General features: G+C 43.0%; 1 pseudogene; it reads left to right on the top strand.

Annotated features, from left to right (window-relative positions):
- Positions 1-1,916: 1,916 nt before the first annotated feature.
- On the top strand, positions 1,917-2,919 carry LOC125913344 (beta-1,3-galactosyltransferase 6-like; annotated as a pseudogene).
- The last annotated feature ends 7,760 nt before the right edge of the window (positions 2,920-10,679 follow it).

Genomic DNA, 10,679 nt, shown 5'->3' with positions numbered 1-10,679 from the left:
AGCAACATCTGGATAGCTTAGCCAAGCTGGACACAGGAAATCAATCATCAGAGTGTCTGAAGCAGAAAATTTTAATTATGATAACTCTAACTTATCCATTGTAATGACTCAAGCCTTTTATGTTACATATATATAAAACTATGTCTACCCCCAATACTGCTAAAATTACTCATACTTTTATAAATTTTATAGTTTTAGCATTCTTAAATGGATGTCTATATAAAGTAAATATTTTGTGTGAAGTATTAGATTCAGTGCGTTTGTTTCTATTTTGTTCTTCAGTTGTTTCAGCACTATTTGATTTAAAAAAACTCTTCTTTTTCATTGAATTTTTTAGAACCCATGTTAAAAATACATAGACCAGATGCATTATTTTCATAGGTTTTTGTAAGTAAGACTCATTTTCTCACCTCCTGCTTCCAAAACTAGATTCCTGAGAGATTTATTTTAAATAATTGGCTCACCTGGCAAGAATCTGTGTATTTTCAGCCCACTTTTTCAAACTCTAAACTTGTTCCTCAAAAGTGTCTTGGAGAACACTTTAGGAACAGTCAAGTAAGGACTTCTGAATATCCACTCTGAGAGGGGTGTGGTGGGGCGGGGGTGGGGGGGGTGGGGGGAGAGAACAGTGGCAAAATGCTCAACGTCAACTTTTTCTAAACTTTGGAAATTACCCAAGGTTTCAAGAAGCTGGAGAGCATTTCTTCAAGAACAACAAGTGAATCTCAGTAAGAACTGTGAGCTCTGAGGATGCTCTTTCCTAGTCACCTCCACAGATCAGTGGTAGTCTTAAAACTTAGAGGCCTAAGAGCAAGAGCAATTAAAGAGAAGGGGAGGGGGAGGGGGAAGGGAGAAAAAGAAAGAAAGGAAAGGAAAGGAAAGGAAAGGGAAAAGGAAAGAAACCCCAGTGTAGTAGGTACTGAAGGGACAATTGTTTGGGAAGTTTCCAAAAAAGCCCACCAGAGAACTGTCACTGTTTGACCTGTCTGGAAGCTTCCTGGAAATGCCCATTCACCAGCTTTGAACTGACTGAGAGTTCACACAGTGAGGAAACATCTGGCTGTTAGTCAAAAATAAATCACAGCGATTGTGTCAAATTGCAGCTGCCTCAGGCAGAAACACTAGGAAGGGCTAGAAAGATGGCCAAGAAAATTATATCGGAAAATCCAGGGAATCGATGTGCACAAATGGTTACACGTAGAGGTCTAGAGGGCAGAACACACATGCAAGCAGACATGGAAGCTCAGGAAGACAATGTAAAAGACCCTAATCTCTCACAAGCAGGAAATGAAAGCTAAGAAAGAACTATAAACCACCAGAGCACCGAGGGCATGCTGCAACATGTACACAGAGCCTCTTTTCAAATGGGGACGATTCATTGCTTTAAGGCATTGTTTTGAAGTTGTTGTTTTTTTTTTAATTTTTTTTAATGTTTATTTTTATTTTTGAGAGACGCCAAGAGCACAAGCAGGGCAGCGAGAGAGGGAGACACAGAATCCAAAGCAGGCTCCAGGCTCTGAACTGTCAGCACAAAGCTTGATGCCGGGCTCCAACTCACAAACCGCAAGATCATGACCTGACTCAAAGTCAGACGCTTAACCAACTGAGCCACCCAGGTGGCCCGGCACTGCTTTGAAGTTTCTGCCAATCACTAGTTGACTATGAAGTTGACCAAAAATATTGTCGGCTCCACACTAGACAGAATAGGGAATGCATTGTATTGATCCAGATAAGTAATCAAACAGCAAACTAACAAGCTTTTGGAAGTGGGGGGGGGGGGGGGGGGGGGGGGGAGAGGGGAGGGCTGATTTCTAGAGTCCCTACATTATATTATGTAAAATAACTAGTTTTTGCCCTGGCCCTCAGCCTCCACTGCCAGCAGATTCTGCCTGTGCCGCCGGGTCAGGGCCTCTGGCATGTCCCAGGGGAGTGTCCTGAAGCTACTATACCACACCTGGTGGCACTGGACAGTGTTGGGCCTGGGTGGCCTGGTGCTCTGCAGTGCCGGACTTCTCTACCTGGCCTGCTGTGCGGCTCTTGGCCCTAGCCTGCCAGAGGCCGCAGCCCTCCTCCTGCTGGGCCAGCACAGGCAACCACCTTCCTGGCGGTACCGTTGGCCCGTGCGCCATGGGCGACCGCACGGCACTGTGTGGTGCACCACACAAAGGAGGCAGCCGCACGGCCCGGCAGCCAGGGTGACATGCGGGCACATTCTGCCAGTGGGCACAGGCAGCCTGGGCGCCGAGGAGCGGCCAGCCCTGGCACGCGAGCAGGCACAGCATGGTGACCTGCTGCTCCCCGTGCTGCACCACGTGTGCGAGAACCTCACGGCCAAGGTACCGGCCACGCTGGTCTGGCTGGAGGGCACATGGCCTTTGCGTTCATACTAAAGGCGGATGCCGACGCGTTTGCGGGGCTGGGCGAGCTGCTGGCAGAGCTGCGCACACATGACGCCAGGCACGGCCACCGTCTCAACTGGGGCTTCCTTTTAGGCCACGGCAGCGCCAAGCCTCGGGGCCACTGGCACAAAGCCATCTGACAGCTCTGTGACTACTACCTGCCGTACACGCCGAGCAGTGGCTCTGCGCTCTCAGCGGACCTGGTGCACTACCTGTGCCGCAGCTTGAGCACTTGCACACGTGGCACAGCGAGGAGGTGTCCCTGGGCGCCTGGCCGGCGTCGATGGGTGTCCGGCGCGAGTACGACCCCTGCTTCCACACCGAGTCGAAGTCCAGCGGCTGTAGCGACCTGTACCCAGTGACACGCAAGCTGAGCCTGGAGAACATGCTAGAGAAGCGCAAGGCCCTGACGGGAGAGGACCACCTGTGCAAGCAGGACATGCAGCTGCGCCTTTCCTACGTCTTCCACTGGTGGGCGCCTCCCCCACAATGCTGTCAGAGGAAGGAGGGCCTCCCCTGAGCTGCAGCCTAGCTGACCTGCCACAGTCACAACAGCACTGTTGGGAGCCAGGACAGATGCTTTGGGAGGTGGCCGGCACAGCCAGTCATTCAGGGGCTGGTGGGGCAGATGATGAGTGGCCTCCCACTGGCCTCGCATGGACAAAGCTGGCAGGTTCTGGCTAGTGGTTCAAAATGAGTCCAGCCCCCAGGAGACCTGGTTTATTCAGCGCCAAATGGGGTTTTCAGGCAGAAGCCAAGCAGCAGTGGGCAGCTCCTGGATCCCAACTCTGGTGGGCACCCTGGGCTGTGCACCCCAGTGGCCACCATGGGGCCTCACTCAAAGAGCATCTTGTTCGGGGTCTGGGAGACCCATGGTACTTGCCAGGACAACACATGATGTCCAGGTACAAATGCTTGTCGCTGGATTTCAGGCAGTGTTGGCCTAGACTGGGAAGATGTCCGGTTTGGGGTGTGATGGCAGACAGCAGGGGCTTGCAGCCCCACCTCAGCCTGTCCGCTTGCTGTTCTCTCCCAAGGTAGGGGCAAGCAGCCAGAGGCTGGAGCTGACAGGCGCTTGCAGATCCTGACCCCAAAGAAAGAATCTGGACTTGTTCAGGGGTGGGGACTGTGTCATTTCCTACATCCTGTGTCATTTCCTACATCCTAGGAAATCCCTGCACCAAGAGCTGTGGCTGCAGGGAAATGACCCTTGGACCCTTACATGTTGCAACTTAGCTCTGTGTTGCACTCCAATGGCGTTTATCAAAATTGCTATAGATTTACTGCGTTAGGTTACCTTCTTTAATGTGTCATGTTGGTATCTTTTGTCATGTGTAAGTTTAAAATTTAACTTTGTGTTATGTTACTTAGCTTCAATGGTATTTTGGTCTGTGTTGCTCTAGAGTGAATTTGTGACAAATGTAATTCAGGGCTAGCCTGTGACTTATTTATAAATAATGTAAATTTGTGTGGATGAGGGTTTAAGTTGGGAATGTATGGGTCTCAGTATTTTTAAAATTATTTAAGGGCAAATTTTTCTTCAGAACGTGTAATTTGTGGATTAATCCGTTTTTACAACTTGCGTTGTAGAGCCATTGCTGCATGTGTATTTAAATGTGGAAGAATTCTGGGGCGCCTGGGTGGCGCAGTCGGTTAAGCGTCCGACTTCAGCCAGGTCACGATCTCGCGGTCTGTGAGTTCGAGCCCCGCGTCAGGCTCTGGGCTGATGGCTCGGAGCCTGGAGCCTGTTTCCGATTCTGTGTCTCCCTCTCTCTCTGCCCCTCCCCCGTTCATGCTCTGTCTCTCTCTGTCCCAAAAATAAATAAAAAACGTTGAAAAAAAAATTAAAAAAAATAAAATAAAATAAATGTGGAAGAATTCTAAAACTGTCAAAAAATAAAATAACTAGTTTTTAACAAAAATTATGAATCATGCAAAGAAAGAAGAAAGTATGGTCCACACAAAACAAAACAGTCACTAGATACTGTTCCCAAGGAGCTCAAATGTTGGAATTACATGATAAAAACTTTAGAATAACTGTTATAAATATGCTTAGCAAATGAAAACACACGTTTAAAAATTTTTTTTAAAGCATGAGAATAACATTTCACCGTATGAAAAAATTTCAATGAAGAAACCAAATAAAACTTCTGGACAGAAAGTACAATAACTGAAATTAAAAAGCTACTAAATAAGGTCAACAAATAATTGGAACTGGCAGGGAAAAATAGCAGTGAACTTGAAGATAGGTCAATTGAGATGATCTAATCTGAGGGATGAAAGAGAAGAAGAAGAGGGAGGAGGGAAGAGAAGAGAGGAGAAGAGGGGAGAAGAAGACGGGAGAAGGGAGAAGAAGAAGAAGGGAGAAGAACGGAGAAGGGAGGAGAAGGGAGGGGGAGGATGGAGGGGGGGGACAGAGGGGGAGGAGGGAGAAGAAGGAGGAGGAGGGAGGAGGAGAAGGGAGAAGGGAGGAGAAGAGAAGAAGAAAGAAGAAAGAAAGAAGAAGAAAGAAACCCAAAATGTCAGAGTCCACTGAAACACCATCAAGTGCACCAGATGTACAGTAAAGGAGTCCCAGAAGGAAAGGAGAAAGGGGCACATTTCAAAACTATTTCAAGACCAATTAGTTCCCAAATTTAAAGAAAAATAGTAATCTACTTATCCAAGAAGCAATGAATTTCAATTACAATAAACAAAAAGAGATTCACACATAGTCACATCAAAGTCAAACTGTCAAAAGCCAGACTTATATATACATTGAAAGCAGTAAAAAAAAAAAAAATAATAATAATCTAATTAAAAATGTGAACAAGAAATGAACAGACATTTCTCCAAAGAAGACATCCAGATGGCAAACAGACACATGAAAACATCACTCATCATCATGGAAATGCTAATCAAAAATAAAGTGAGACCTCACACCTGTCAGAATGGCTAAAATCAACAACACAAGAAACATGTGTTGATGAGGCTGTGGAGAAAAAGGAATCCCTTTGCACTGTTGGTGCGAATGCAAACTTGTGTACCACTGTGGAAAACAGGTTGGAGTTTCCTCAAAAAGTTAAAAATAGCACTATCCTATGATCCAGTAATCATCTTACTGGGTATTTACCCCAAAAATACAAAAACCTTAATTCAAAGGGATACATGTGCTCTTGTGTATATAGCAGCATTATTCACAGTAGCTCAATTACAGAAACAGTCCAAGTGTCCATCTACAAATGAATGAATAAAGAAGATGTAGTTTATATACACAACGGAATATCATTCAGCCATAAAAAACAACGAAATCTTGCCATTTCCAACAACGTGGAGGGACCTAAAGAGTATAATGCTAAGCAAAAGAAGTCAGTCAGAGACAGACAAATACTATATGATTTCACTCATATATGGGACTTAAGAAACAAACAAAAAGGAGCAAAGGGGGAAAGAGAGAGAGAGAGGCAAATCAAGAAACAGACTCCCAGCTATAGAGAACAAACTGATGGTTACCAGAGGGATGGGTAAAATAGGTGATGCGGATTAAGGAGTGCACTTGTCATCATGAGAATACTGTGTGATTTATGGAATTGTTGAATGACTATATTGTACACCTGAAACTAATATAACACTGTATGTGAATTATACTGGAATTAAAATTAAATTAAATGAATGTAGTAGAAAAAAATTACTCCTAAGGGATCCACATTTAGATTAACCACTGACTTCTCAGCAGACATCATGAAGGCCCATGAGCAATGGAATGACTTATTCAAAATCAAAGAAAAGACCATCAACCAATAATTCTAAGTCCATAAAAACTATCTTTCAAAACTGAAGGTGAAATTAAGATAATCCCAGACCAAAACAAACAAACAAACAAACAAACAAACAAAAACTGACAATCTGTCTCTAACAGGTCAGACATGTATGCAGTTGAATCTTCTATTCATAACTGCATAGAAGAGTAATTACAAAATTGTGTTGAAGGGCTTAAAATTGACGACCTTATAAAGACATAATATATATGAAAATGTTACCACAAATGCATGGGGAGATAACATAGCCATACTGGAGCAATATGTTTGTATACAATTGAAATTAAGTTGGTACTAATGTGAACTAAAATGATTTAAGTTAAAATGTACTTATAATCCCAGAGTGATCACTAAGGAAGTAAAAAGTGACACAAAAATATATAGGAGTTAAACCAGTAGAATAAACAATATCTATTCTTAAAATTTTTTTATGTTTATTTATTTTGAGGGAGAGAGAGAGACAGAGCACGAGTGGGGAGGGGCAGAGAGAGGGAGACACAGAATCTGAAGCAGGCTCCAGGCTCTGAGCTGTCAGCACAGAGCCTGATATGGGGCTTGAACTCACGAACTGCGAGATCACGACCTGAGCCGAAGTCAGACACTTAACCGATTGAGCCACCCAGGTGCCCAACAATACCTATTTAATACAGAAGAAGCCAGTAACACAGAAATGGAGAAAAAAATAAAGACACAGAAATGTAGAAAACAAAGAATCACAAAATGGTAAATGGTGCAGTAAGAAGCTCCAAGAATCCATCCCTCCAGCAAAACAAATACTGAAATGATAAAAACTGTCAAAAATCACTATTTTGGAAACCTACTCTAGTTGAAAATTTAAAGTGATCAGTGGAGTCCCTGAAGAAGAAAGAGGCTGGTAAATTTAAATGCTTGGCATTTAAATATTGGTAAATTTAAATGCTTGGCATAGTAGTTATCAGCCCTAAGCCCCAGCCATGCAGAAGCTAGAAATTAAGATTCTGTTCCATACCCTGCTGTGGCTTGTTAGTTCCAGATGAGCTTTGTCCTCCAAAATCTAGGTTTGCATTTTGATCTGATTGGTTTGGTTATTCATTTAAGAAACAGCACAGAGAGTGACCATTTTAAACTCAGACAGAAGTGATTTCTACTGTCTGAAGAAAGAATTTAAAGGGACAAAACATTTGTATTTTCCTTTTGGGTCCAAGTATTTAAGGAGAACTCTGTCAGGGCACTGGCTAAACATGTAGATAGTAGAACAGAGACATCATGGTCACACATGACAAGGAATACAACATTTGCAAAAATAGTTTGGAAAAGCCTTTTTTTTTGTTTTTTTTAAGAGAGAGAGCATGCTCACCCAATGCGGGGCTGGATCCCACAACCCTGGGATCATGACCCAAGCCAAAATCAAGAGTTGGACATTCAACCGAGCCACCCAGGTGCCCTGGAAAACTCACCTTTTAAAGAAACAGTAATTTTGCAGGAAGGTAAGATGGCAGAGGAGCAGGGTGACCCTAAGCTCATCTCTTCACTTCAACAGCTAGATTAATATTGAATCATTCTGAACACCCAAGAAATCAATTGGAAATCTTAGAGAACAAAGCTGCATTTCTACAAACCAGAAAAACTACTCGTAGAAGGTAGGACCTGGGTAGAGTTCATGGGAGAAAAGGGCTGCAGTCAAACCCCAGGGGAAGGAGCCCTGACTGTGTTGGGAATAAGGAGAGAGAAGGAGGAGAGATAAAGCACAGAAAAAAGAAAAAAAAAAAGAATGAAAACATGCACAGAGGACTGTACAAGAAAACTACTCCCCAAAACCTTTGACAAGGAAAAATACAACACCGCCAGTCTTCTATAAACAACGGAGTGCAGATTCCAAAGTTTTGGAGGTCTATGAAATTGTGGTTCATGCGTGGGGAGCTGAGCAGTGTTCTGGTGGGAGAGCAGTGTTGAGCCCCAGTAGCAGAAAGCCTGAGGGTCCCTAGGGTCACACGGTGAGAAGTGATTCTCCTGTTTGGAGTGCATTTTGGAGAATGATATAGCCTCTCCACAGACAAAGGACCCTGTGGGCATCATCAAGCTATCCCGCTCACCATAATAGGAACAAAGATGGTGACTGAGAGCAGCAATCCCCGGCACCAGCTATGTGTTGCGATTTACCATAAACTCTGATACAATGCACGGTTGGGTGACGGTCTTCTACGGTCTTCAATGACAAGATGGCACTAGCCACAATGCAGTATTATCCTCCCCACAGAAGACCAGTATGGGTCCCCGCTACAAGGGTCTCTGTAGCGTGGGGTTTTGAAACACAGCCACGCCTGAGTTAAAAAACAGGAGTGCTGTGGCATTTGGCAGGCTGACAGCTCAGAGACAAGATGAAGGTGGAGATCTGATGGAAACCAGGGACACAGGTGGGGTCACTGTTTGAGTGTCTCTGACAGCTCACTGAACAGGGATGGCTGCATTTCCTGCTCCCAAGAGAGAACAGGGTAAAGAATGTCTTCCCCTTATCCACCAGTTTGAACTACCTCAGTGAGCTAAACAGCACCACCAAGCAGACAGAAGCCACTACACCAAGCACTACCTTCCTGCTCCCTGCAGGCACGTCTCCACTACAGCAATTGCACCTGAGAATCAGAGTAGCAGGTTCCTCCCCCAGAAGACCAGCACAAACCCCTCACCCATAGTGATTTAGTCTACTGATCATAAACTGCTGCAAAGCTTCACCTCTAGGGGAAAAAGGATCTTGCTTCCTTTGTTTGTTTGTTTTTTGTATTTGTTTCACTATTTTGTTTTGCTGATAGAGAAAGCAATTTTTAAGTTTTTAAAAATTTTGTACATATTTGTTAATTTTATATATGTATTTAAAAATTGTAATGTAATCCATTCCTTTTCTTTCTTTCTACCTTTTTTCTATCAAGCTTCTCATAACAAGCAGACTAAAACACACGTAGGATCTAGCTTCCTTTGTGTACTTTATTTTTAATTTTTAATTTAATTCAATTTTTAGGTTTTATTTTGTTTTATTTTGCTTTTGTTTCCCTCTGTCTCCAAAATGACAAGATGGAGGAATTCATCTAAAAGATATTCACCTAAAAGGAACAGGAAGAAATGATGGCCAGGGATTTAATCAATGCAGATATAAGTAAGAGGTCTGAACTAGAATTTAAAACAATTATAAGATTATTAGTTGGGCCTGAAAAAAGCACAGAAGACACTAGAGAATCCCTTACTGCAAAGATAAAAGAACTAAAATCTAGTCCAGCTGAAATTAAAAATACTATAACTAAGATGCAATCACAAATGGAGGCCATAAAATCAAGGACAGCAGAGGCAAAGCAGCATATCAGTGATACAGAAGATAAAATCATGGAAAATAGCGCAGATGAAATGAAGAGAGAAAGAAAGGTCATGGACCATGAAGGCAGACTTAAGGAACTCAGTGACTTATTAAAATGCAATAACATTAACATTCATATCATAGGATGCCAGAAGATGAAGAGAGAGAAAGAAAGAGGGCAGGTTTATTTGGCCAAATTAAAAAAAAAAAATTTTTTTTTAATGTTTATTTTTTTGAGACAGACAGAGACAAAGCACGAGTGGGGGAGGAGCAGAGAGAGAAATAGAGAGAGTGAGATAAAGAATCTGAAACAGACTCCAAGCTCTGAGCTGTCAGCACAGGGCCTGACACAGGGCTCAAACTCATGAATTGTGAGATCATGACCTGAGCCAAAGTTGGACACTTAACTGACTGAGCCAACCAGGTACGCTTGACCAAATTATACCTGAAAACTTCCCTGATCTTGGAAGAAAACAGACATCAAAATCCAAGAAGCACAGAGAATTCCCATTATATTCAACAAAGGCTGATCATTGCCAAGGCATATCACAGTCAAATTCACAAAATATACAGGCAAGGAAAGAACCCTGAAAGCAGCAAAAGTGTAAAAAAAGTCCTTAACCTACAAGGGAAGACAAATCAGTTTTGCAACAGATCTGGCCACAGAAACATAGCAGGCCAGAAACAAGTTGCAGGAAATACTCAACGTGCTGAATGGGAAAAATATGTGGCCAAGAATTCTTTATCCAGCATGGGTGTCATTCAATATAGAAAGAGAGATAAAGAATTTCCCAGACAAAAGCTAAAAGGTTCATGACCACCTAAACCAGCCCTGCACAAAATTTAAAGGAGGACTCTGAGTGGAGAAAAAAAAAAGACCAAAGCAACAAACACTAGAAAGGACCAGAGAACATCACCAGAAACACCAACTCTACAGGTAAAACAATGGCACTAAATTTGTATCTTTCCATAGTGACTCCGAATGTAAATGGACTAAATGATCCAATCAAAAGACACAGGGCATCAGAACGGATAAAAAAAACAAAAAACAAAAAACAAACAAACAAAACAAGATCCATCTATATATTGCCTACAAGAGAGTCATTTTAGACCCAAAGACCCCTGAAGATTGAAAGTGAGGGATGGAAAACCATCTATGAT

The sequence above is a fragment of the Panthera uncia genome (genome assembly GCF_023721935.1).
Source record: "Panthera uncia isolate 11264 chromosome C1 unlocalized genomic scaffold, Puncia_PCG_1.0 HiC_scaffold_4, whole genome shotgun sequence".
In the NCBI taxonomy this organism is placed as follows: domain Eukaryota; kingdom Metazoa; phylum Chordata; class Mammalia; order Carnivora; family Felidae; genus Panthera; species Panthera uncia.
The sequence above is the reverse complement of the archived record's forward strand: the minus strand, read 5'-3'. Positions and strand labels throughout refer to the sequence as shown.